The following is a 27,876-nucleotide window of genomic DNA, read 5'->3' as shown; positions in this document are numbered from 1 at the left end:
TTTATTAATTACTCTGAAGATCGGACGCCACTCTTTTATATTATGCCTAAGGTGCATAAAGATGTGGAAAACTCTCCGGGGCGTCCCATCATATCAGGATGTGGCTCGTTGCTTGAACCCATATCTAAGTATTTTTGATTTCTTTATCAAACCATTGGCGATGGCAACTCCCACTTTTCTTTTCTTTAGAGTTGTCATTAACCTGGTAGAACATCGGATATTTGATCCTAACAGACAAATATTGATTACCCTTGACATTGAGGCTCTCTACACGAACATACCTCAAGATAGAGTGGTCCACAGTCTACAAACGATTTTAAACAGGCGACCTCTACCACAAGTTGTTCCGACAGACTTTCTATGTAAAGCTGCTGAGTTGGTATTAACCAATAGTTTCTTTAAATTCAAGGGTGAATTTTTCTTGCAATGCAAAGGCCCGGCCATGGGCTGCACCTTTGCTCCCAATTTGGCCATTATTATTATGGCCTTGCTCGAAGAAGAAAACATTTTAGGTGATTCCAACCCCTTTAGGCAACAGATCAAAGTTTACCGTTGATACATCAATGATATTCTTATGATCTGGGAAGGAACGCATGACTCCCTACAGTTATTTGTAACATGGCTTAACAGTGTAGATCCAGATATTCATTTCACTTTTGATTATTCAGTTTCCAGGATTGCCTTTTTGGACTTATCAATTTTCGTCGAAGATGGTTGCCTTCGCACTGAACTTCATAGAAGATCCACTGAGAGAAACACTACATTAAAATATGAAAGCCAACATCCCGCGAGTCTACTTTGTAATTTACCATATGGCATGTTTTTACGGCTATGCCGTAACTGTACGGTTATTGCCAACTTTATTAAACATGCAGCTATTCTAGAAAAAAGACTGTTAGAACTTGGGTATCTAAAAACAACTTGTGTCTCAACCTTTTGTCAACACAGTAACGCCATTAGAGGTATCATCTTAAAAAATTGGTGTATTTTAAATGCATCGGAACTAGCATGCCCAAACCCCTCTTTGCGTTTAAGAAAGGGAAAAATTTGAAACAAAAAATGACTCGGCCAGTAGAGCCACACCAAGAACTTCTATTCGAGATACCAACTTGAATCCAGTTGTTGGTCATTACCCTTGCATCTCTTGTACTGCTTGCAAATTTTCAAAAAAATACCTCTTTTTCAATGCAGAACAAAAAGTGGGATCTGTGTACTTTCACAACATGCAGGAGCAAGAATGTCATTTATGCCATTTTTTACCCCTGCAAAATGATGTACGTTGGTAAAACCACTAGAGAAGTGTGCACTCGGATTAATGAACATTGTTCAAAATCAAAACTCACCCCTATGGTCATACACTTTGCTGAGATGGGCCATACTGCAGAACAAATAGAATGGTTCTGCATAGAAAAAGTACAAGCTCCAAATCAGACTCAAATGATAAAGAATCTGGCTTATAAAGAACAATTATGGATCTTTAATCTAAAGACATTAACACAAGGCCTTAATACTCTGGAACCCAGGCACTCATGCGCTTAAGTGGCGTTCATTGGTCACAGTATTTTTTCATTTCTTTGCCTTTGACCCCGCTTGCTGTACACTACTCTTCCAATATTCTTAAAATCTTAAATCAGAGTTTGTTGAAGACCTACCTGTCTCATTATATTTCCCAATCAACATCATCTCTCCAAAGGTTTGGTTTATATTAGCTTGGTTACCATTGGCACCAGTCCTGTGTGCACTTTTGGGTATCTTTCCATGTTTTGGAGAATTAATGTGGCTTGGCTCCTTTAGTTCGGGAAATGAAGAGCTGTCTTTCTATTTTGAATGAACTCTTGCAGACCGCGACAATAGTACGCCCATTGCGCAGTCACGTGATGGATTGCATGGTCACATGACCAAATCAAATGCTACTTCATTCAGCAGCGATGCCGATACGGTGCCGCTGAGCGCTTCCGTCCATCCGCTTCTACGCGCTGGATATTGCTTTGTCAGCGCAGGGTTGCTGAGGCTCATTCACCATCAGCTGCAGGTAAGCAGGACCGGGGACTTACACGGCAGACTTTTTTGGATAACATTTTGTATCACGAGGACCCTAACTGCCATAGTGGTTCCTCTCTCTCTTCCGTGAGTGCTTAAGTGGTGCATATGTATTTAAGGGCTCTAACATCTAACGCCTTCTACTTTCACGAGGACACTAATTGCCATAGTGTTCCCTCTCTCTCTTCTGCGAGTGCACAAGTGGTGTATATGTATTTAAGGGCTTTAAGATCTAATGCCCTTTACTTTAAGTCTAAATAATTTTCCATTTGGACGGCGACTTATTTAAAGGTAAACGTAAGGCCATTCTGTGATTGGCGTAGTCTCAATTTGATCGTTCTTTCTCCCCCCCCTTTTTTCCACATAGAGACGTAGCACATCTTTGTGGCCCTGAGATCCTCTCATGCCGAACCTGTTTTGAGACCACCACGTTGGACCCTAACACCACTGCAGGAGTCATTACGGTTTCCTATTCATTGTGTCATCGATCGGACACATTGGGTAAGATTATCTGAGTTCAAAAATTGTGGGCCTACTGGTTTTCTGTGATTGGGCCTCTAATGAGTTTCTAAACTTGTTCCATTGCATTGCAGTTAGGAGTTCCATGCTAGCGGAACCATCTTCTGTCCAGGCAGACTTTTTTGGACGCTGTCAACTTGAATGACAGAGGGTCCAACTCATCACAAAAGGGGACTGTTTTCCTTTATTGATGTGTCAAGATTAGCTCTCTTTTCTTGACAATTCCTTTGTTCAGATTTTGTTCCATTCTAATCAGTCACCTATAGAGAGATAACAATTGGTTTTTCCTCCTCCTCTCCTTGCACTGTATAGGGTTAGTAATGGCTCGTTTCCTGTTATGCACATGCACCTTAACAATGGGGTCAGAAATTGTCCTATTCTAATTAGTTAGCTATAGGGAGATTACAGTTGGTCTCCTCTCTCTTTACCGTATAGGGCGAGTAAGGGCCAGTTTCTTGTTATGCACATGCACTTTAATCTAGTATGATAAGACAATTGGCCTATTTGGCCTCACCCGATTGCCCGGGGTTAGTTTTGGCCCCGTGTTTGTAATATACCTTGCACTTTTATGTATTGGTATCTCTTCATGACCTGGTCTCACTGTACCTTAGGACACCAATCCATGATGGTAGCACTTTCTGTCTGACACCCATGGTCCACCCTAGAGATATGCACTCGGGTGGGAGCAGGATGCTAGTTATTTTGGTTTTAATAATGATGTATGTGTTGTTTTTAGGGGTTGTTTTTCCCCCCATGTTGTTGTTATTCAAGAATAGGGGGCTCATGAGTTCATGTCTCTCTATTCTTTAAGAGTGTAATTTGCATCTCCTGATGAAGACTTTACTTTAATAACGTAGATACGTTGAAACTGGTTGAGAATTTTTGAGATGAGGTCAACCTTGGACACTTCTGGGGCCCATCTTAAACTGTGACCACCTGGATAATCTATTGTGGCCATGTACATTGAGTGTGCATTCTTTTTCTATAAAAATTAAATTGTTGTATTGTATGTTTTGACTTTTATAGGTTTTATCTTATATACAGTGTTGTTTAGTATGAGTGCATTGATGTATGACGGATGCATGTGGATGAATGAATAAATGAATGAATGCTATGTATTTTACTTAACATGTATGATCTTAATTTTCCTGCTATGTAAATGATTACTCTAAGTGCTGATTAAATCATGATTCAACTCATATATTAGAAAATGTATCAGGTTTAATAAAATCCTTTGTCTTTAAACTTAATCCTCTGGACTTTCTTTCCGAGATTAGTTGTGATATTAATACCCTAACCCAGAGTGTGGGGTCTCCTGTGGCTTTCAGAGAAATATATATGTAATGTCTATGGTGACATTGGAAGTGACGAGCCAATCAAGTATACATCCTTTGGTGTGGGTCAGGGAGTCTATTATTTGGCTGAAGTTATAATTATAATTTTTCACCTATAAAGCGCTAAATACCAGGAGTGGTTTTTAAGCATGGGATCGGGATCCAAACCTGTATTGCTCTTCATTGCTTTTCTTCCAAGGCAAATGCGTTGCCCCTGAGCTATCTTTCCTCCTTCATGTCTTCCAGAAATCCCAGGTTGATATCGCCTAGCATATTCCGTTTGATGGCAGGTTTTAGGAATGTTGTGATCAGTAAGGATGTGTCCAGGTCGGGGTGACTGGCATTGTTGTTTTGAAGGTAGATAAGAGTATGTTGATGGTAGTCTTGGGGTTGCTTGATAGTTTTTATTAGGAGCATTTCGTAGCCCAGATTGGTGGGGATGGGGCAAGCTCTGAGTTGAAGTGAGGATTTGGGGATGAGTGCCACTCCACCGCCTATGGAATTAAGGCGATCAGTCCTGAGGATGATGTAGTTCGGTGGGGTGTCCAAGGAGAGGATAGAGCCAGAGGCATCATGGAGCCTGTGATGGCAAGGAAGTCAAGCTGGTGTTCGAGTATAAGGTCATGAATATCTATGGCATGGGCTCCCAGTGACGAACATCTAGTGGGGCATCTTTGAGGCATTTAAGTTGTTCTGGATGTGGTTGGTTTTCGGTTGGCTAGTTGTGATTCACTGGTGGGTGAGCGAGAAAGGTATTTTGCTGGGGTAGGTGTGTGGGGAGCATCAGGGCCCTCGTACCCTTCTTTGTTATTTGTTGGGGGAGAGGTGTGTCTGAATGGTTGGTCGAGCTCTAGGTCTAATCAGGTGAGAGTCACCCAAGCAGGGTTGGGTCGGTTACACCTTGATGTGAGGGGGAAGGGGGGAGACTGGCTATGTAGCAGGAGGGCTATTCTGCTTCTAAGTCTCACAAGTCGGGAGACACCCAGGCAAGGTTGGGCGGCTCCAAGGTGTGTAAGGAGTAAGGTGTGCTGGTCCTATGTATTCTCTGCTACATGGCAGACACTGCATGCCATGACACAGTTTCATGTTTCACCTATATAGATCTCCTTGGAAATTAATGGGGGTCAAATCTCCTGCATGCACTCAGCCTGGCAACAAATATATGGCAGATAGGAGAGCATGGTATACGGGTTTAAGGCATCCTCAGTTCGAGATAATATTGGTGGATACAATGTTCAGCACCTACCTTGTGTGTAATAGGATGGAGACCAGGTTCATCATATGGGCGAACACCTCAATCAACTGGTGACCAACTTTCAATATGGCATGTTGTTTTTTAAATGCTTCCAATGGTATTTCAAACATGAATGATAGCTTTACAATTCCTGTGTTACCATGAATGCATTTTCTGTTTCCACCCTGCATACAGAACTGCAGTGTTACATTTGATTAAAAACAAAAAGCCATCAGGCAGGAGTCTTCAGTTTTGACCAATTCTAAATCTTCGTCTTGTACTGATCGCCATTTTGCTAAACAGCTAAACTCTCACTATTCAACTAACATCACCATGATACCAACACCAAAATCAATCCAACTAACACTAGCATGAGGCAAAGCCTTGCAATTGCATTGAGATGAAGTAGTCACCCGACCAGTACCCGTGGAAAAACCTGACAGCTCACCTTGTGTTTTGACGCACAGATACTAATGTCCTTTACACACACAACTTACATAGACATGTGTTATTTGTAGGTATGACATTCTGATAAGCTGACAATGATGTATAAAGTGGGGATAAACAACCTGTGCAGACAACTTTCACACCTATAAGCAACTCAATTGTGTAATAGCAATATGTACAGGGATACAAGCAACGTGATAGGCACAAGTAATCTGCAACAGTAACTTGTTTACTCTTGTACAAGGCAATTTGTACAGGGTTGCTAATAATGTTTGTATCATTCTAATCTAGCACAGAAGCTATATGGACAAACTTTCTGAGCACAATTAAAGATTTATTAAACTAAACCACTTGGAACATACAATTGCATGTTGTTCAAGCTTGTTATTACATGGACGCAGTAGCATCCATGTACTTATGGTTAAGTTGGTGTTTCCATAGGAAGAGCATTTGTTGGGTGGCTTATAACTTCGCTCCCTCTGGACGAATCCTCACCAAACTTTGCAAAAAAAAGTATATGGCCCACTCTGATTTTTTTTGCAAAGTTTGGAGAGGTTTGGTCCAGGGGGGGGCAAAGTTATAGGGGGGTCCCAAAACTTTTGTTTTTTCCCATAGACATAATGGGAACAAACTTTGCGCACGCCTACAGTCCAAACCGCTGGACGGATTTATACCAAATTTGCGGCAGGAGCGGGGGCTTGGTCACGAAAGCGTGCTTTTGCAAATTTGGTGTAAATTCATCCAGTATTTTTTTTTAAAATGACTAAAATGTAAGGCAAAAAAATTAGTGATATCTCCGTTCGCTCCGCGGACAGTGCCCTGAATAGCTGAGCGGCTTGCGCGATGTCCGCGGACATCCGACGTGTTCACTGATTGGACAGCATGGGGCATGGGGCATGGAGCGCGTCAGATTTTTGGTGGCACCCGACATCTTGCATTCGCGGACGACCGTGGACAGCGAGGTGAAACTTGGTTTAAAAATTGTATTTAGTGAAGTGTGTTGGTAAGAGTGTTTGGGGAGGGTGGGGGAGAATGAGATAGGTGCAATGTTGTATTTTTTTAATGTGCTAGACGCTTTTGTTGTGTTCGATTTGTCTGCGAACAACACGGCTGTTCTGAAATGTTCGTAAATAAACAGAATGGATTCGCTGTCAAGTTGAAATTGTTCTAAGAACACTCGTGGGGTCCTGGAATGTTCGCAGGGGGTGTCCTGAAGATGTTGTCTGTATTGTTCGTTGGCAAGCTGAAAGTGTTCTAAGAACACTCGCAGTGTCCTGAAATGTTCGTACATAAAGAAAATGGGGGTGTCCTGAGGACGCTGTCCATATCGTCCTCTGACAAGTTGAATGTGTTCTAGGAACTTCCTTGTGTCCGCGGATATTAAAATGGTTGCAATGCTTGAATCTATGGGTGTGATATGCTGCGGTGGTTGTGGCCAGGGTATAGAATGTTGGGTGCATGGCCATTTCGCCATGCACCGAAGACTCTATGCCCTGGCCACAACCACCGCAGCATATCACACTCATATGCCATGCACCCAAGAGTCTATGCCCTGGCCACAAGCACCGCAGCATATCACACTCATAGTGGCTTATAACTTTGGGTCAAAAACAAATTTATAAGGAACAATGTTATAAGCCAGTATGGGTGTGATATGCTGCGATGCTTGTATTTATCATGTTATACTTACTATTTGTGTCTTCCTCTTGACCCCCCTCCTATGATGCCCCTTGTTGACCTCTTGTTCCCCACACCCCCCGCTGATGCCCGGTTGTGTTCTCTTTATACACTATGCCTTCCCTTTCCATGGTGGCCATCTTGGTAAAAAATTTTCCTTCCTACACCGGGATGCAGCAGGCGTCCCGGTTTGGGAAGAAAAATCATTTTTTTACCGTCCGGGGTTCCCACTTTGAGGACCTAGGATGCTAGTGGTCTTCATCTATTGAAAAGGACGTTATGGTTACGTTGCACTAACAAAAACCTATGAAATTCAGTAAAAAAAAAAATTGTTAAAGGGACGTTATAGTTAAGTTGCACTAATAAAAACCTATGAAATTCAATGAATAAACTTTGTTAAAGGGGCATTATGGTTAAGTTGCACTACTAAAAACCTATGAAATTCAGTGAAAAAACGTTATTAAAGGGACGTTATGGTTAGGTTGCGCTACTAAAAACCTATGAAATTCAGTGAAAAAACTTTGTTAAAGGGATGTTGTGGTTCCAAGTACAACCGAAAAACCCTTGAAATTCGCCAGTTATGGTAAATTAAGCAACCATTACTCTCGCCACCACCGTGCACTGCTAAGACTAACACCCAGGACATCAAAGATGACATCACAAATATCATTGATGGCATCACTGATGACATCACATGTCTAGCCCCTTCTTTTTTGTTCACTGCCATATCTAGGCCAGGTGGGTTTATTTACTGACAGTCAGAAACTTAACTTTCCAAAGATATTACATTTATAGATATTGCTATTCTCACATGTTCTTACACTACTTTCCTTAGAATTTAATCGCATCTTATGATGTACATGTATTGGGGTAGAAGCAGGCCTGAAACACAGCAATCATTTTTGTGCGTGAATACAATCATGTAGATTATAAACATTTGCTAATGGTACTGCCTCTTGTTTGCTTACTTTACTCTCCATATATAAGCCCCATATTTGTATGCATTGTAGTCTATTTATGTTTTGTGTTTATCTTTAGAAATATGTAGTAAGTGATGCATTATTAGCTCTTTAGTACATGTTTCACAGTACGGAAAAGTCTGATACAGAAGCATTCACCGTTTTATTATATAACTTTGGAAAATTACAAATATAGCACCTCTGTGGTGTATGCTGCAGCCAATACCTACATTTCTGTAGGAGTAGGTTACTGTACTAGAAAGAACACTGCAATGGAATGTTCTTTAGAACGCTACATTGCGTGATGAAGTATGTAATTTATTACACATCTCCCGATAATCCCTGATACTTTTTGCCAACATTACATTCACAACCCCTTGTATGAAAAGTAAATGCACATGTGATGTCATCAGTGATGTCATCAATGATATTTGTGATGTCATCTTTGATGTCCTGGGTGTTAGTATTAGCAGTGCACGGTGGTGGCGCGAGTTATGGTTGCTTAGCTTACCATAACTGGTGAATTTCAAGGGTTTTCCGGTTTTACTTGGAACAATAACGTCCCTTTAACCAAGTTTTTTCACTGAATTTCATAGGTTTTTAGTAGCGAACTTAACCATAACGTCCCTTTAACAATGTTTTTTCACTGAATATATTACATAGACGCGGTAGTGTCCATGTAGTTATGGTTAAGTTGTTGTTTCCATAGGAAGAACATTTTTTGGGTGGCTTATAACTTCGCTCCCTCTGGACGAATCCTCACCAAACTACGCAAAATAAGTATACGGCCCACTCTGAATTCTTTTGCAAAGTTTGGAGAGGATTGGTCCAGGGGGGGCAAAGTTATAGGGGGGGTCCCAAAACTTTGCGCACGCCTACAGCCCAAACCGCTGGACGGATTTACACCAAATTTGTGGCAGGAGTGGGGGCTTTGTCCCGAAAGCGTGCTTTTGAAAATTTGGTGTAAATCCGTCCAGTAGTTTTTTAAAAAATGACCAAAATGTAAGGCAAAAAAATTTGTGATATCTCTGTTCGCTCCGCGGACAGACTTCCCTGTTCGCAACCGCGGACAGCGCCCCGATTGGCCAAGTGGGTTGCGTGATGTCCGCGGACATGCGACGTGTTCGCTGATTGGACGGCGTGGTGCGTGGTGCGTAAAGCGCGTCAGATTTTTTGTGGCACCCGCCATCTTCATTCGCCGATGACCGCGGACAGCGCGGTGGTACTTGGATTAAAAATTGTATTTAGTGGAGTGTGTTGGTGTGTAAGAGTGTTTGGGGAGGGTGGGGGAGTATGAGATAGGTTCAATGTTCTGTTTATTTTATGTGCTAGACGCTTTTGTTGTGTTCGATTTGTCTACGGACACACGGCTGTTCTGAAATTTTCTATATAAACTAAATGGTGGGGTGTTCCGAGGACGGAGTATGTGTCTGTTTTGTTCATAAGCAAGCTAAAATTGAGCTAAGAACACTTGCGGTGTCCTTAAATGTTGGTTCATAAACAAAATGGGGGTGTCCTGAGGACACTGTCCGTATTGTACTCTGGCAAGTTGAATGTGTTCTAAGAACAATCGCGGTGCTGAAATGTTTGCAATTAAACAAAATGGGGGTGTTCTGAGAACACTGTTCGTATTGTTCGTTGTCAGGTTGAAAGTGTTCTAGGAACCCTCCTTATTTCCGCTGACATTACAATTTCCTATGGGCCTTACCCGACTTTTTGTCCCCTAAACAAACGATAAATCAGGCAGCTGTGCGCTGACATTATGTGATAATCCTATCACTTGCCCCATCGACCTGGCCGAATTGTTTTTGCGACACTAAATCATATCTCCCGCCCCTAAGCCTGACATTATCAAAGCATTCATATTCCCCGTCTCTCTCCGTGACATTACAGGGTGCGTAGCCAAACGCGCCCAGTCGTCTCCAGTCCTACGCGACTTTACACAGAACCTGGAAAACAACACACATCATCTCACAACACAGCGCGCCACAATTCGGAATATGAAACTGTGATTTAAAAGCAAACAGCAAGATTGTACATTTCGTAAAGTACATTTATTTGACATCGAATGTTTAGAGAATATTCAGCGATTTGCATTTGTCTTTGTTGTCAATCTGCAAAAGTTCGTCTTGAGTCACGCGCTGTTCCTTTGCGTTACGCAGAGTGTTGGTTTATGATAAAAGAAGGACTGTGGTCGCACTGATAATCGGAAGACTGTTCCAACAACGAGGCATTAGACCACCATAACGGTTGGTATGTTGCTTCTAGCCGCTAGTACCACGTAAGGGCATATTGGTCCTTGGTGATTGTCCCATAAAATGGTGAGGGTCATGAAGTTGTTTACTAGGAGCTGCACCTGGCAGTTAAAAAATGCGTCGGTCGGGGTCTGAAAATCGTGGCATTGACAGTAGGGAAGGATGTACCTGTTTTAAAAACATAAATTAGTCTCATGAGACGATCTTCATTAAAAATATTCATTTTATTTATTAGGACGTGAAACTATTTGCTAGCGAGGATAGTGCAACGGAGTATGTTAACTCATTCCCACTAACCCACCCTCTCTCCTCTGCCTTTTTCAGAGCCCTCTGAGTGCCAGCGGACCACTTTGTCGGTGATAGTGGGCGGCACAAAACAATATGCCACATTGAACGAACAAGTACAACTTAACCTTGCTTTAACGCCATGCTATTGTTATTATATTCTGGTATAAAATAATTTAAAGGGTTACTTACATTATATTGGCATTATCCATTGTCTACGCGTAATGCAGTCCCTAAATACAACTCCGTCGGGGCCAACAATCTTTCTCATAGTGATATAATATATAAAAGCGGTTTCGTTTCAGAAATTACATCCTTATTGTCTCTTACGTTTGTGCACCCCTCCTTCAAAAGAAGTCTTTTGGCACAATCCCTGTCTGCCAAGGTAAAAAAATAATAGAACCTTATGGTGCGAGTCGTGGGCCACTCCGGCCCGCGAGCAAAAAATTGAAGCTTCTGACCTTCACTGTGAACGAGCATAAATTCTTACTTTGCAACATTCTGTGTAAAGCCATCCCTGAGAAATTGCTTTTTACACTACATCTTTGTATATTGTCTACGTGCTAATTAAAAAAGTTTGTTAAAGGGAGTTTATGATTAACTTGCGCTACTAAAAACCTATGAAATTCAGTAAAAAAACTTTGTTAAAGGGACGTTATGGTTAAGTTGCACTAATAAAAACCTATGAAATTCAATGAAAAAACTTTGTTAAAAGGGACGTTATGGTTAAGTTGTGCTACTAAAAACCTATCAAATTCGGTAAAAGAACTTTGTTAAAGGGACGTTATGGTTAAAAGTAAAACTGAAAAACCCCTGAAATTCGGCAGTTATGGTAAGATAAGCAACCATAACTCGTGCCACAGTGCACTGCTAACACTAATACCCAGGACATCAAAGATGACATCACAAATGTCTGTGCGCCCAATCCTGCCATGGCGCACGTAGGCTCACACGGCGTGCACTACGCACACAGCAAAAGCGCACATAGTGTGGCGCACACAACCAAAGTGGGCAGAACAGTGGGCGTAACACGCGGAATGGGGAATAACGCGTGAAAAAGAAGGCGTAACTAGGGAAGTACTGCAGGGAACTACACAGAACGCCCACACGCACGCCAACAACCCATATTCATGGATTCGAATACGGAAGTGTCCCTGCGCACAGTATAAAAGTGCGCGCAAACAACAAACACGTATATACAGCTACGATGAATGCCCCATTTGTCGCAGCACTGATCGTGGGACACCGCAGGAGGAGGAGAATAGCCAGGGCACGCATTTTCGCACCACGGACAAGCCTTTTTGGGATGCCTGACGACCAGGTCTACGGCAGGTATAGGTTTCCACCCCATATCATCCTAGACCTGGTCAGGGAGTGGGAAGATGACCTTACATCCCCCACCCTTTGCTCCCAAGCATTGAGCCCCTAGGAGAAGGTGCTCAATGTCCTGCATTTTTTGGCCACTGGGTCATTTCAACTGAACCCCCTATGCACTAGTCGTCCTCCGTGCCATCTTCCCACCCATCAGTCACCTGGGTGCCCTGTGGAGCTGCCTCTGACGGTGCGGCCAGGCTGGTGGAGGAGGCATCCTTGCCACAGTCGGGAGTCGGACGTCCAGCAGGGGTGGCCACATCAACGACTGCACCCCAGCCAGCGGAGGATGTGCAGCCAGCAGGAGGCAGTGCACGGGCAGAGGCACAGCAGCAGCAGAAACGTGGTGGGAGCCATGATGGCTCGGGGCCTTCGACATCGGAGGAGCAGGCATCGGCCAGAGGGCAGGAGGACCCAGGACAGAAAGTGTCCTCCGTGTGGCAGCGGTTGGGCCACGCCATAGATGCGGAGCGGCAGCGGGCGGAAGAGGCACGGCTCACGATGGTCAGGGCGGACCGAGTGCCTCGAGGCAATCCGCAGGGGGTTGGAGGTGGGCACGTCGATGGCCCTGTGGACCCTCGGGGCCATGGAGGAGGACCGCCTCCGGGACATTTAGCAGGAGTTCGATGATGCCCTGGCTCGGGACATCCAAAAGTGAGCCGTCGGACTAGCCCGCTGCCCTTGTAAATAGTTCTGTAGTTAGTGTTAGGTTTCCTTTGGTTTTGCATTTTTTTTGGGCCTTTTGGACAATGGGCCACATTTTTGTATATAGTTTTTTTTATTAGGTACTGTTATTAGATAGGTTTCATTTCTTCTGTTGGGATCATGGACCCTGGCTTGGTCATCTGTATATAGTTGACTGTTGGATTTTCTTTTTTTTTTACAATTTACCCATGGAGCAATGGCTTTCAATTATAATTTTCCATTGGATTTTCTTTTGTGGACTGTGACTTTGGACACCATTCCTTTGGATTATGATTTTTGGTTTTGCATTATTTCACGGACATGCTGCTTTTTATGTTTTTAAATTCCCATTTCTGTTTGTTTATTTTTGATTCAATTTATGTTTCCTTTAATACATATTTTTTGTTCAAAATTCAATGTGTAGTATCATCTCATTGGTTTCATGCATATCATGATATGGGTTTTGAGATTCACTGACACCCTTTGGGTGTATGTGAGGGACATGTGTTCATTTCCAAACTTGCAATTGGGGTTCTATCATGTTATTGCCATTTCTAAGTGGGTGGATGCAATACTCGGGTGGGTGTTTGGCATTTGGAGGCTGACCATAGGGACCAGGGATCTAGATTGTGATGACATGTTGGCTGGGGGACATGAGTGGGGGCATGCTGGCAGGTGCCCCACAGTGCTGGGGGGTGGGGGTGCAGAGGGACATAAGTTGGGGGCCTGGTGGAGGGTGCCCCACAGTGCTGGGGGGTGGGGGTGCAGGGGTACATGAGTTGGACATGATTGGGGGCCTGCTGGCAGGTGCCCCACAGTGCTGGGGGGTGGGGGTGCAGGGGAACATGAGTTGGGGGCCTGGTGGAGGGTGCCCCACAGTGCTGGGGGGTGGGGTGCAGGGGGACATGAGTTGGGGGCCTGCTGGCAGGTGCCCCACAGTGCTTGGGGGTGGGGGTGCAGGGGAACATGAGTTGGGGCCTGGTGGAGGGTGCCCCACAGTGCTGGGGGGTGGGGGTGCAGAGGGACATAAGTTGGGGGCCTGGTGGAGGGTGCCCCACAGTGCTGGGGGGTGGGGGTGCAGGGGTACATGAGTTGGACATGATTGGGGGCCTGCTGGCAGGTGCCCCACAGTGCTGGGGGGTGGGGGTGCAGGGGAACATGAGTTGGGGGCCTGGTGGAGGGTGCCCCACAGTGCTGGGGGGTGGGGATGCAGGGGAACATGAGTTGGGGCCTGGTGAAGGGTGCCCCACAGTGCTGGGGGTGGGGGTGCAGGGGAACATGAGTTGGGGGCCTGGTGGAGGTGCCCCACAGTGCTGGGGAGTGGGGGTGCAGGGGGACATGAGTTGGGGGCCTGCTGGCAGGTGCCCCACAGTGCTGGGGGGTGGGGGTGCAGGGGTACATGAGTTGGAAATGATTGGGGGCCTGCTGGCAGGTGCCCCACAGTGCTGGGGGGTGGGGGTGCAGGGGAACATGAGTTGGGGGCCTGGTGGAGGGTGCCCCACAGTGCTGGGGGGTGGGGTGCAGGGGGACATGAGTTGGGGGCCTGCTGGCAGGTGCCCCACAGTGCTTGGGGGTGGGGGTGCAGGGGAACATGAGTTGGGGCCTGGTGGAGGGTGCCCCACAGTGCTGGGGGGTGGGGGTGCAGAGGGACATAAGTTGGGGGCCTGGTGGAGGGTGCCCCACAGTGCTGGGGGGTGGGGGTGCAGGGGTACATGAGTTGGACATGATTGGGGGCCTGCTGGCAGGTGCCCCACAGTGCTGGGGGGTGGGGGTGCAGGGGAACATGAGTTGGGGGCATGGTGGAGGGTGCCCCACAGTGCTGGGGGGTGGGGGTGCAGGGGAACATGAGTTGGGGCCTGGTGGAGGGTGTCCCACAGTGCTGGGGGTGGGGGTGCAGGGGAACATGAGTTGGGGGCCTGGTGGAGGTGCCCCACAGTGCTGGGGAGTGGGGGTGCAGGGGGACATGAGTTGGGGGCCTGCTGGCAGGTGCCCCACAGTGCTGGGGGGTGGGGGTGCAGGGGAACATGAGTTGGGGCCTGGTGGCGGGTGCCCCACAGTGCTGGGGGTGGGGGTGCAAGGGAACATGAGTTGGGGCCTGGTGGAGGGTGCCCCACAGTGCTGGGGGGTGGGGGTGCAGGGGAACATGAGTTGGGGCCTGGTGGAGGGTGCCCCACAGTGCTGGGGGGTGGGGGTGCAGGGGAACATGAGTTGGGGGCTGGTGGAGGGTGCCCCACATTGCTGGGGGGTGCAGGGGGACATGAGTTGGGGGCCTGCTGGCAGGTGCCCCACAGTGCTGGGGGGTGGGGGTTCAGGGGAACATGAGTTGGGGGCCTGGTGGAGGGTGCCCCACAGTGCTGGGGGGTGGGGGTCTAGGGGAACATGAGTAGGGGGCCTGGTGGAGGGTGCCCCACAGTGCTGGGGGGTGGGGGTGCAGGGGGACATGATTTGGGGGCATGCTGGCAGGTGCCCCACATTGCTGGGGAGTGGGGGTGCAGGGGAACATGAGTTGGGGCCTGGTGGAGGGTGCCCCACAGTGCTGGGGGTGGGCGTGCAGGGGAACATGAGTTGGGGCCTGGTGGAGGGTGCCCCACAGTGCTGGGGGGTGGGGGTGCAGGGGAACATGAGTTGGGGCCTGGTGGAGGGTGCCCCACAGTGCTGGGGGTGGGGGTGCAGGGGAACATGAGTTGGGGGCCTGGTGGAGGGTGCCCCACAGTGCTGGGGAGTGGGGGTGCAGGGGGACATGAGCTGGGGGCCTGCTGGCAGGTGCCCCACAGTGCTGGGGGGTTGGGGTGCAGGGGAACATGAGTTGGGGCCTGGTGGCGGGTGCCCCACAGTGCTGGGGGTGGGGGTGCAGGGGAACATGAGTTGGGGGCCTGGTGGAGGGTGCCCCACAGTGCTGGGGAGTGGGGGTGCAGGGGGACATGAGCTGGGGGCCTGCTGGCAGGTGCCCCACAGTGCTGGGGGGTGGGGGTGCAGGGGAACATGAGTTGGGGCCTGTTGGAGGGTGCCCCACAGTGCTGGGGGGTGGGGGTGCAGGGGAACATGAGTTGGGGCTTGGTGGAGGGTGCCCCACAGTGCTGGGGGGTGGGGGTGCAGAGGAACATGAGTTGGGGGCCTGGTGGAGTGTGCCCACTTTGCTGGGGGGTGGGGGTGCAAGGGGACATGAGTTGGGGGCCTGCTGGTAGGTGCCCCACAGTGCTGGGGGGTTGGGTGCAGGGGAACATGAGTTGGGGGCCTGGTGGAGGGTGCCCCACAGTGCTGGGGGGTGGGGGTGCAGGGGGACATGGGTTGGGGGCCTGCTGGCAGGTGCTCCACAGTGCTGGGGGATGGGGGTGCAGGGGAACATGAGTTGGGGCATGGTGGAGGGTGCCCCACAGTGCTGGGGGGTGGGGGTGCAGGGGAACATGAGTTGGGGGCCTGGTGGAGGGTGCCCCACAGTGCTGGGGGTGGGGGTGCAGGGGGACATGAGTTGGGGGCCTGCTCGCAGGTGCCCCACAGTGCTGGGGGGTGGGGGTGCAGGGGAACATGAGTTGGGGCCTGGTGGAGGGTGCCCCACAGTGCTGGGGGGTGGGGGTGCAGGGGAACATGAGTCGGGCCTGGTGGAGGGTGCCCCACAGTGCTGGGGGGTGGGGGTGCAGGGGAACATGAGTTGGGGCCTGGTGGAGGGTGCCCCACAGTGCTGGGGGGTGGGGGTGCAGGGGAACATGAGTCAGGGCCTGGTGGAGGGTGCCCCACAGTGCTGGGGGGTGGAGATGCAGGGGAACATGAATTGGACATGAGTGGGGGCCTGCTGGAAGGTGCCCCACAGTGATGGGGGGTGGGGGTGAAGGGGGACATGAGTTGGGGGTCTGGCGGAGGGTGCCCCACAGTGCTGGGGGGTGGGGGTGCAGGGGGACATGAGTTGGACATGATTGGGGGCCTGCTGGCAGGTGCCCCACAGTGCTGGGGGGTGGCGGTGCAGGGGAACATGAGTTGGGGGCCTGGTGGAGGGTGCCCCACAGTGCTGGGGGGTGGGGTGCAGGGGGACATGAGTTGGGGGCCTGCTGGCAGGTGCCCTACAGTGCTGGGGGGTGGGGGTGCAGGGGAACATGAGTTGGGGCCTGGTGGAGGGTGCCCCACAGTGCTGGGGGGTGGGGGTGCAGGGGGACATGAGTTGGGGCCCGGTGGAGGGTGCCCCACAGTGCTGGGGGGTGGGGGTGCAGGGGAACATGAGTTGGGGCCTGGTGGAGGTGCCCCACAGTGCTGGGGAGTGGGGGTGCAGGGGGACATGAGTTGGGGGCCTGCTGGCAGGTGCCCCACAGTGCTGGGGGGTGGGGGTGCAGGGGTACATGAGTTGGAAATGATTGGGGGCCTGCTGGCAGGTGCCCCACAGTGCTGGGGGGTGGGGGTGCAGGGGAACATGAGTTGGGGGCCTGGTGGAGGGTGCCCCACAGTGCTGGGGGGTGGGGTGCAGGGGGACATGAGTTGGGGGCCTGCTGGCAGGTGCCCCACAGTGCTTGGGGGTGGGGGTGCAGGGGAACATGAGTTGGGGCCTGGTGGAGGGTGCCCCACAGTGCTGGGGGGTGGGGGTGCAGAGGGACATAAGTTGGGGGCCTGGTGGAGGGTGCCCCACAGTGCTGGGGGGTGGGGGTGCAGGGGTACATGAGTTGGACATGATTGGGGGCCTGCTGGCAGGTGCCCCACAGTGCTGGGGGGTGGGGGTGCAGGGGAACATGAGTTGGGGGCATGGTGGAGGGTGCCCCACAGTGCTGGGGGGTGGGGGTGCAGGGGAACATGAGTTGGGGCCTGGTGGAGGGTGTCCCACAGTGCTGGGGGTGGGGGTGCAGGGGAACATGAGTTGGGGGCCTGGTGGAGGTGCCCCACAGTGCTGGGGAGTGGGGGTGCAGGGGGACATGAGTTGGGGGCCTGCTGGCAGGTGCCCCACAGTGCTGGGGGGTGGGGGTGCAGGGGAACATGAGTTGGGGCCTGGTGGCGGGTGCCCCACAGTGCTGGGGGTGGGGGTGCAAGGGAACATGAGTTGGGGCCTGGTGGAGGGTGCCCCACAGTGCTGGGGGGTGGGGGTGCAGGGGAACATGAGTTGGGGCCTGGTGGAGGGTGCCCCACAGTGCTGGGGGGTGGGGGTGCAGGGGAACATGAGTTGGGGGCTGGTGGAGGGTGCCCCACATTGCTGGGGGGTGCAGGGGGACATGAGTTGGGGGCCTGCTGGCAGGTGCCCCACAGTGCTGGGGGGTGGGGGTTCAGGGGAACATGAGTTGGGGGCCTGGTGGAGGGTGCCCCACAGTGCTGGGGGGTGGGGGTCTAGGGGAACATGAGTAGGGGGCCTGGTGGAGGGTGCCCCACAGTGCTGGGGGGTGGGGGTGCAGGGGGACATGATTTGGGGGCATGCTGGCAGGTGCCCCACATAGCTGGGGAGTGGGGGTGCAGGGGAACATGAGTTGGGCCTGGTGGAGGGTGCCCCACAGTGCTGGGGGTGGGCGTGCAGGGGAACATGAGTTGGGGCCTGGTGGAGGGTGCCCCACAGTGCTGGGGGGTGGGGGTGCAGGGGAACATGAGTTGGGGCCTGGTGGAGGGTGCCCCACAGTGCTGGGGGTGGGGGTGCAGGGGAACATGAGTTGGGGGCCTGGTGGAGGGTGCCCCACAGTGCTGGGGAGTGGGGGTGCAGGGGGACATGAGCTGGGGGCCTGCTGGCAGGTGCCCCACAGTGCTGGGGGGTTGGGGTGCAGGGGAACATGAGTTGGGGCCTGGTGGCGGGTGCCCCACAGTGCTGGGGGTGGGGGTGCAGGGGAACATGAGTTGGGGGCCTGGTGGAGGGTGCCCCACAGTGCTGGGGAGTGGGGGTGCAGGGGGACATGAGCTGGGGGCCTGCTGGCAGGTGCCCCACAGTGCTGGGGGGTGGGGGTGCAGGGGAACATGAGTTGGGGCCTGTTGGAGGGTGCCCCACAGTGCTGGGGGGTGGGGGTGCAGGGGAACATGAGTTGGGGCTTGGTGGAGGGTGCCCCACAGTGCTGGGGGGTGGGGGTGCAGAGGAACATGAGTTGGGGGCCTGGTGGAGTGTGCCCACTTTGCTGGGGGGTGGGGGTGCAAGGGGACATGAGTTGGGGGCCTGCTGGTAGGTGCCCCACAGTGCTGGGGGGTTGGGTGCAGGGGAACATGAGTTGGGGGCCTGGTGGAGGGTGCCCCACAGTGCTGGGGGGTGGGGGTGCAGGGGGACATGGGTTGGGGGCCTGCTGGCAGGTGCCCCACAGTGCTGGGGGATGGGGGTGCAGGGGAACATGAGTTGGGGCATGGTGGAGGGTGCCCCACAGTGCTGGGGGGTGGGGGTGCAGGGGAACATGAGTTGGGGGCCTGGTGGAGGGTGCCCCACAGTGCTGGGGGTGGGGGTGCAGGGGGACATGAGTTGGGGGCCTGCTCGCAGGTGCCCCACAGTGCTGGGGGGTGGGGGTGCAGGGGAACATGAGTTGGGGCCTGGTGGAGGGTGCCCCACAGTGCTGGGGGGTGGGGGTGCAGGGGAACATGAGTCGGGCCTGGTGGAGGGTGCCCCACAGTGCTGGGGGGTGGGGGTGCAGGGGAACATGAGTTGGGGCCTGGTGGAGGGTGCCCCACAGTGCTGGGGGGTGGTGGTGCAGGGGAACATGAGTCAGGGCCTGGTGGAGGGTGCCCCACAGTGCTGGGGGGTGGAGATGCAGGGGAACATGAATTGGACATGAGTGGGGGCCTGCTGGAAGGTGCCCCACAGTGATGGGGGGTGGGGGTGAAGGGGGACATGAGTTGGGGGTCTGGCGGAGGGTGCCCCACAGTGCTGGGGGGTGGGGGTGCAGGGGGACATGAGTTGGACATGATTGGGGGCCTGCTGGCAGGTGCCCCACAGTACTGGGGGGTGGCGGTGCAGGGGAACATGAGTTGGGGGCCTGGTGGAGGGTGCCCCACAGTGCTGGGGGGTGGGGTGCAGGGGGACATGAGTTGGGGGCCTGCTGGCAGGTGCCCTACAGTGCTGGGGGGTGGGGGTGCAGGGGAACATGAGTTGGGGCCTGGTGGAGGGTGCCCCACAGTGCTGGGGGGTGGGGGTGCAGGGGAACATGAGTTGGGGCCCGGTGGAGGGTGCCCCACAGTGCTGGGGGGTGGGGGTGCAGGGGAACATGAGTTGGGGCCTGGTGGAGGGTGCCCCACAGTGCTGGGGGGTGAGGGTGCAGGGGAACATGAGTTGGGGCCTGGTGGAGGGTGCCCCACAGTGCTGGGGGGTGGGGGTGCAGGGGGACATGGGTTGGGGGCCTGCTGGCAGGTGCCCCACATGTGCTGGGGGATGGGGGTGCAGGGGAACATGAGTTGGGGCCTGGTGGAGGGTGCCCCACAGTGCTGGGGGGTGGGGGTGCAGGGGAACATGAGTTGGGGGCCTGGTGGAGGGTGCCCCACAGTGCTGGGGGTGGGGGTGCAGGGGGACATGAGTTGGGGGCCTGCTTGCAGGTGCCCCACAGTGCTGGGAGGTGGGGGTGCAGGGGAACATGAGTTGGGGCCTGGTGGAGGGTGCCCCACAGTGCTGGGGGGTGGGGGTGCAGGGGAACATGAGTCGGGGCCTGGTGGAGGGTGCCCCACAGTGCTGGGGGGTGGGGGTGCAGGGGAACATGAGTTGGGGCCTGGTGGAGGGTGCCCCACAGTGCTGGGGGATGGGGGTGCAGGGGAACATGAGTCAGGGCCTGGTGGAGGGTACCCCACAGTGCTGGGGGGTGGGGATGCAGGGGAACATGAGTTGGACATGAGTGGGGGCCTGGTGGCAGGTGCCCCACAGTGATGGGGGGTGGGGGTGCAGGGGGACATGAGTTGGGGGCCTGGTGGAGGGTGCCCCACAGTGCTGGGGGGTGGGGGTGCAGGGGGACATGAGTTGGACATGATTGGGGGCCTGCTGGCAGGTGCCCCACAGTGCTGGGGGGTGGGGGTGCAGGGGAACATGAGTTGGGGGCCTGGTGGAGGGTGCCCCACAGTGCTGGGGGGTGGGGGTGAAGGGGGACATGAGTTGGGGGCCTGCTGGCAGGTGCCCTACAGTGCTGGGGGGTGGGGGTGCAGGGGAACATGAGTTGGGGCCTGGTGGAGGGTGCCCCACAGTGCTGGGGGGTGGGGGTGCAGGGGAACATGAGTTGGGGCCCGGTGGAGGGTGCCCCACAGTGCTGGGGGGTGGGGGTGCAGGGGAACATGAGTTGGGGCCTGGTGGAGGGTGCCCCACAGTGCTGGGGGGTGAGGGTGCAGGGGAACATGAGTTGGGGGCCTGGTGGAGGGTGCCCCACAGTGCTGGGGGGTGGGGGTGCAGGGGGACATGAGTTGGGGGCCTGCTGGCAGGTGCCCCACATGCTGGGGGGTGGGGGTGCAGGGGAACATGAGTTGGGGCCTGGTGGCGGGTGCCCCACAGTGCTGGGGGGTGGGGGTGCAGGGGAACATGAGTTGGGGCCTGGTGGAGGGTGCCCCACAGTGCTGGGGGGTGGGGGTGCAGGGGGACATGGGTTGGGGGCCTGCTGGCAGGTGCCCCACAGTGCTGGGGGATGGGGGTGCAGGGGAACATGAGTTGGGGCATGGTGGAGGGTGCCCCACAGTGCTGGGGGGTGGGGGTGCAGGGGAACATGAGTTGGGGGCCTGGTGGAGGGTGCCCCACAGTGCTGGGGGGTGGGGGTGCAGGGGGACATGAGTTGGGGGCCTGCTCGCAGGTGCCCCACAGTGCTGGGGGGTGGGGGTGCAGGGGAACATGAGTTGGGGCCTGGTGGAGGGTGCCCCACAGTGCTGGGGGGTGGGGGTGCAGGGGAACATGAGTCGGGGCCTGGTGGAGGGTGCCCCACAGTGCTGGGGGGTGGGGGTGCAGGGGAACATGAGTTGGGGCCTGGTGGAGGGTGCCCCACAGTGCTGGGGGGTGGGGGTGCAGGGGAACATGAGTCAGGGCCTGGTGGAGGGTGCCCCACAGTGCTGGGGGGTGGGGATGCAGGGGAACATGAATTGGACATGAGTGGGGGCCTGCTGGAAGGTGCCCCACAGTGATGGGGGGTGGGGGTGCAGGGGGACATGAGTTGGGGGCCTGGTGGAGGGTGCCCCACAGTGCTGGGGGGTGGGGGTGCAGGGGGACATGAGTTGGGGGCCTGCTGGCAGGTGCCCCACATGCTGGGGGGTGGGGGTGCAGGGGAACATGAGTTGGGGCCTGGTGGCGGGTGCCCCACAGTGCTGGGGGGTGGAGGTGCAGGGGAACATGAGTTGGGGCCTGGTGGAGGGTGCCCCACAGTGCTGGGGGGTGGGGGTGCAGGGGGACATGGGTTGGGGGCCTGCTGGCAGGTGCCCCACAGTGCTGGGGGATGGGGGTGCAGGGGAACATGAGTTGGGGCATGGTGGAGGGTGCCCCACAGTGCTGGGGGGTGGGGGTGCAGGGGAACATGAGTTGGGGGCCTGGTGGAGGGTGCCCCACAGTGCTGGGGGGTGGGGGTGCAGGGGGACATGAGTTGGGGGCCTGCTCGCAGGTGCCCCACAGTGCTGGGGGGTGGGGGTGCAGGGGAACATGAGTTGGGGCCTGGTGGAGGGTGCCCCACAGTGCTGGTGGGTGGGGGTGCAGGGGAACATGAGTCGGGGCTTGGTGGAGGGTGCCCCACAGTGCTGGGGGGTGGGGGTGCAGGGGAACATGAGTTGGGGCCTGGTGGAGGGTGCCCCACAGTGCTGGGGGGTGGGGGTGCAGGGGAACATGAGTCAGGGCCTGGTGGAGGGTGCCCCACAGTGCTGGGGGGTGGGGATGCAGGGGAACATGAATTGGACATGAGTGGGGGCCTGCTGGAAGGTGCCCCACAGTGATGGGGGGTGGGGGTGCAGGGGGACATGAGTTGGGGGCCTGGCGGAGGGTAGAGGGTGCCCCCCAGTGCTGGGGGGTGGGGGTGCAGGGGGACATGAGTTGGACATGATTGGGGGCCTGCTGGCAGGTGCCCCACAGTGCCGGGGGGTGGCGGTGCAGGGGAACATGAGTTGGGGGCCTGGTGGAGGGTGCCCCACAGTGCTGGGGGGTGGGGTGCAGGGGGACATGAGTTGGGGGCCTACTGGCAGGTGCCCTACAGTGCTGGGGGGTGGGGGTGCAGGGGAACATGAGTTGGGGCCTGGTGGAGGGTGCCCCACAGTGTTGGGGGGTGGGGGTGCAGGGGAACATGAGTTGGGGCCCGGTGGAGGGTGCCCCACAGTGCTGGGGGGTGGGGGTGCAGGGGAACATGAGTTGGGGCCTGGTGGAGGGTGCCCCACAGTGCTGGGGGGTGAGGGTGCAGGGGAACATGAGTTGGGGGCCTGGTGGAGGGTGCCCCACAGTGCTGGGGGGTGGGGGTGCAGGGGGACATGGGTTGGGGGCCTGCTGGCAGGTGCCCCACAGTGCTGGGGGATGGGGGTGCAGGGGAACATGAGTTGGGGCCTGGTGGAGGGTGCCCCACAGTGCTCGGGGGTGGGGGTGCAGGGGAACATGAGTTGGGGGCCTGGTGGAGGGTGCCCCACAGTGCTGGGGGGTGGGGGTGCAGGGGGACATGAGTTGGGGGCCTGCTCGCAGGTGCCCCACAGTGCTGGGGGGTGGGGGTGCAGGGGAACATGAGTTGGGGCCTGGTGGAGGGTGCCCCACAGTGCTGGGGGGTGGGGGTGCAGGGGAATATGAGTCGGGGCCTGGTGGAGGGTGCCCCACAGTGCTGGGGGGTGGGGGTGCAGGGGAACATGAGTTGGGGCCTGGTGGAGGGTGCCCCACAGTGCTGGGGGATGGGGGTGCAGGGGAACATGAGTCAGGGCCTGGTGGAGGGTACCCCACAGTGCTGGGGGTGGGGATGCAGGGGAACATGAGTTGGACATGAGTGGGGGCCTGCTGGCAGGTGCCCCACAGTGATGGGGGGTGGGGGTGCAGGGGGACATGAGTTGGGGGCCTGGTGGAGGGTGCCCCACAGTGCTGGGGGGGTGGGGGTGCAGGGGGACATGGGTTGGACATGATTTGGGGCCTGCTGGCAGGTGCCCCACAGTGCTGGGGGGTGGGGGTGCAGGGGAACATGAGTTGGGGGCCTGGTGGAGGGTGCCCCACAGTGCTGGGGGGTGGGGGTGAAGGGGGACATGAGTTGGGGGCCTGCTGGCAGGTGCCCTACAGTGCTGGGGGGTGGGGGTGCAGGGGAACATGAATTGGGGCCTGGTGGAGGGTGCCCCACAGTGCTGGGGGGTGGGGGTGCAGGGGAACATGAGTTGGGGCCCGGTGGAGGGTGCCCCACAGTGCTGGGGGTGGGGGTGCAGGGGAACATGAGTTGGGGCCTGGTGGAGGGTGCCCCACAGTGCTGGGGGGTGAGGGTGCAGGGGAACATGAGTTGGGGGCCTGGTGGAGGGTGCCCCACAGTGCTGGGGGGTGGGGGTGCAGGGGGACATGAGTTGGGGGCCTGCTGGCAGGTGCCCCACATGCTGGGGGGTGGGGGTGCAGGGGAACATGAGTTGGGGCCTGGTGGCGGGTGCCCCACAGTGCTGGGGGGTGGGGGTGCAGGGGAACATGAGTTGGGGCCTGGTGGAGGGTGCCCCACAGTGCTGGGGGGTGGGGGTGCAGGGGAACATGAGTTGGGGCCTGGTGGAGGGTGCCCCACAGTGCTGGGGGTGGGGGTGCAGGAGAACATGAGTTGGGGGCCTGGTGGAGGGTGCCCCACAGTTCTGGGGGTGGGGGTGCAGGGGGACATGAGTTGGGGGCCTGCTGGCAGGTGCCCCACAGTGCTGGGGGGTGGGGGTGCAGGGGAACATGAGTTGGGGGCCTGGTGGAGGGTGCCCCACAGTGCTGGGGGGTGGGGGTGCAGGGGGACATGAGTTGGGGGCCTGCTGGCAGGTGCCCCACAGTGCTGGGGGGTGGGGGTTAAGGGGAACATGAGTTGGGGCCTGGTGGAGGGTGCCCCACAGTGCTGGGGGTGGGGGTGCAGGGGAACATGAGTTGGGGGCCTGGTGGAGGGTGCCCCACAGTGCTGGGGGGTGGGGGTGCAGGGGGACATGAGTTGGGGGCCTGCTGGCAGGTGCCACACAGTGCTGGGGGATGGGGGTGCAGGGGAACATGAGTTGGGGCCTGGTGGAGGGTGCCCCACAGTGCTGGGGGGTGGGGGTGCAGGGGAACATGAATTGGGGCCTGGTGGAGGGTGCCCCACAGTGCTGGGGGCTGGGGGTGCAGGGGAACATGAGTTGGGGGCCTGGGCGAGGGTGCCCCACAGTGCTGGGGGGTGGGGGTGCAGGGGGACATGAGTTGGGGGCCTGCTGGCAGGTGCCCCACAGTGCTGGGGGGTGGGGGTGCAGGGGAACATGAGTTGGGGCCTGATGGAGGGTGCCCTACAGTGCTGGGGGGTGGGGGTGCAGGGGAACATGAGTTGGGGGCCTGGTGGAGGGTGCCCCACAGTGCTGGGGGGCGAGGGTGCAGGGGGACATGAGTTGGGGGCATACTGGCAGTTGCCCCACAGTGCTGGGGGGTGGTGGTGCAGGGGAACATGAGTTGGGGCCTGGTGGAGGGTGCCTCACAGTGCTGGGGGGTGGGGGTGCAGGGGGACATGAGTTGGGGGCCTGGTGGAGGGTGTCCCACAGTGCTGGGCGGCGGGGGTGCTGGGGGACATGAGTGGGGATGCAGGCTAGTCCCCCATGGTGTGGGCTGCCTGCAGGGGCCGTGGAGGTTGTGGAGCCAACACCTGGGAGGACCCACACGGCCAATTCATGTGTAGTACTCCACGGAACCCCTGAAATACACGTACCCTGCTGATATCGCGTGTGAAACTTCCCGCGCACCCCAGGATACACGTACCCAGGACATTCGCGTGTGGAACTTCCAGCGCACCCCAATAATACAGGTACCCTGCTGAATTCACGTGTGTAAGTTTCCGCGCACCCCGAAATACACATACCCAGGATATTTGCGTGTGGAACTTCCAGCGCACCCCTGAAATACACGTACCCTGCTGATATCGCGTGTGAAACTTCCCGCGCACTCCAAGATACACGTACCCAGGACATTCGCGTGTGGAACTTCCAGCGCACCCCTGAAATACACGTACCCTGGTGATATCGCATGTGAAACTTCCCGCACACCCCGAAATACACGTACCCAGGACATTCGCATGTGGAACTTCCAGCGCACCCCTGAAATATACGTACCCTGCTGATATCGCGTGTGAAACTTCCCGCGCACCCCAAGATACACGTACCCAGGACATTCGCGTGTGGAACTTCCAGCGCACCCCTGAAATACACGTACCCTGCTGATATCGCGTGTGAAACTTCCCGCGCCCCCCAAGATACAAGTACACAGGACATTCGCGTGTGGAACTTCCAGTGCACCCTTGATATACACGTACCCTGATGGAATCGCGTGTGAAACTTCCCGCGCACCCCTGAAATACACATACCATGCTCGCACAGGGCCAATCGCGTGTGAAACTTCCCGCGCACCCCAGTAATACAGGTACTCTGCTGAATTCACGTGTGTAAGTTTCCGCGCACCCCGAAATACACGTACCCAGGACATTCACGTGTGGAACTTCCAGCGCACCCCTGATATACACGTACCCTGCTGAATTCACGTGTGAAACTTCCCACGCACCCCTGGTGTACACGTACCCTGATGGAATCGCCTGTGGAACTTCCCGCGCACCCATGAAATACACGTACCCAGCTGAAATAACATGAGGAACTTCCCGCGCACCCCAGTGATACACGTACCCTGCTTGCCGTGCTGGTACAGGGTTAGCGCAGCCCTTTACGCTGGATTGGGGATTTTGATGCCTTTTCCCTGTGCAAGGGGCGTTCTTGGGGGCGTAACTGCCGCTGCTGCAGGGACGCTGCGCCTCTGTGCGTCACGGCTGGTTTTGGTGGCTGGAACCCATGAATATGCTGTGCGCGGAAATGTATTTTGGCACACGCGGCTGGCGCTGTGCGCAGAAATGTATTTTGCACACTGTGCGCCAGCCGCGTGCGCCACTTGTGCGCTGAATTCTATGAATTACCCCCTATGGGTGTGGTTTGCTGCGATGGTTATACTTATTATAATATACTTACTGTTTGGTTTAGTAACTAGAGTACATGTATTCCTTATTCATTTCTGTGATAAAAGAAAAGATCATGTTAGTATTGGTATTTTGTAACAACTTATAACATGGAATAATCAACATTTTTTTTTTTACCCTCATATTTAGTAGATTACAAACCAGTGTACTGTGCAATTTGCTCAGTTTCTGTGTTTGTTGCTAAAATCATTGGGTCTGGGAAAAAAACAATCCATGTTGGATTAAAAAAAACTTTTTTTGTTATGATACTGTCTATTTGTTTGTTTGTTTGTTTTCAGTGTTCACTTGTTGTTTCTGGCTAATCCATATGTTGGCTTGTTGCAGATTTTTGGAGCAGTTAGATATCTGTTGACATATTGTAACTGTCTATTTTTTGTTATAATGTAGTGGTATTGATTTATCTGTTTGGTTATTGAAAATCTTGGGGTAGTTAGATACCAGTTGGCGTATTCTAACTGTTTATTTTTTTATATAATTTAGTGGTATTCATTTATCTGTTTAGTTGTTGTAGTATCTTGGGGCAGTTTGATACCTGTTGGCATATTCTGTCTATTTTTTTTAAATAATGAAGTAATATTGATTTATCTGTTTGGTTATTGAAAATCTTGGGGCAGTTAGATACCAGTTGGCGTATTCTAACTGTCTATTTTATGATATCATTTAGTGGTATTCATTTATCTGTTTAGTTGTTGTAGAATCTTGGGGCAGTTAGATAGCTGTTAGCATATTTTAACAGTTTATAGTTTTTTAATAGAAGTTGTGTTACTGTTTAAGTACAGTTTAGTTAATAAATGTTGGTTTTAAGAAGATTAAATACGCGTTTGTGAGATTTGCAGGTAATCTCTGCTTTAGAGTAATGGTACTATCATTACATTCGAACCATCCACATTTTTTTTATATATGCAGTATAGTGACCTGCATTGGTTGTGTCTCCTGTGTGGTAGATTATACCTATTGTTGTGAAGGATTTCTTACCAAGTGATACTTGACCATGTGTGAATCCAGTAAGCTTGCAGTTGTTTTTGGTACCATCTG

Source organism: Ambystoma mexicanum, chromosome 2p (assembly GCF_040938575.1).
Source record: "Ambystoma mexicanum isolate Mex_15411 chromosome 2p, UKY_AmexF1_1, whole genome shotgun sequence".
Lineage (NCBI taxonomy): Eukaryota > Metazoa > Chordata > Amphibia > Caudata > Ambystomatidae > Ambystoma > Ambystoma mexicanum.
Note: the sequence above shows the minus strand (reverse complement) of the source record.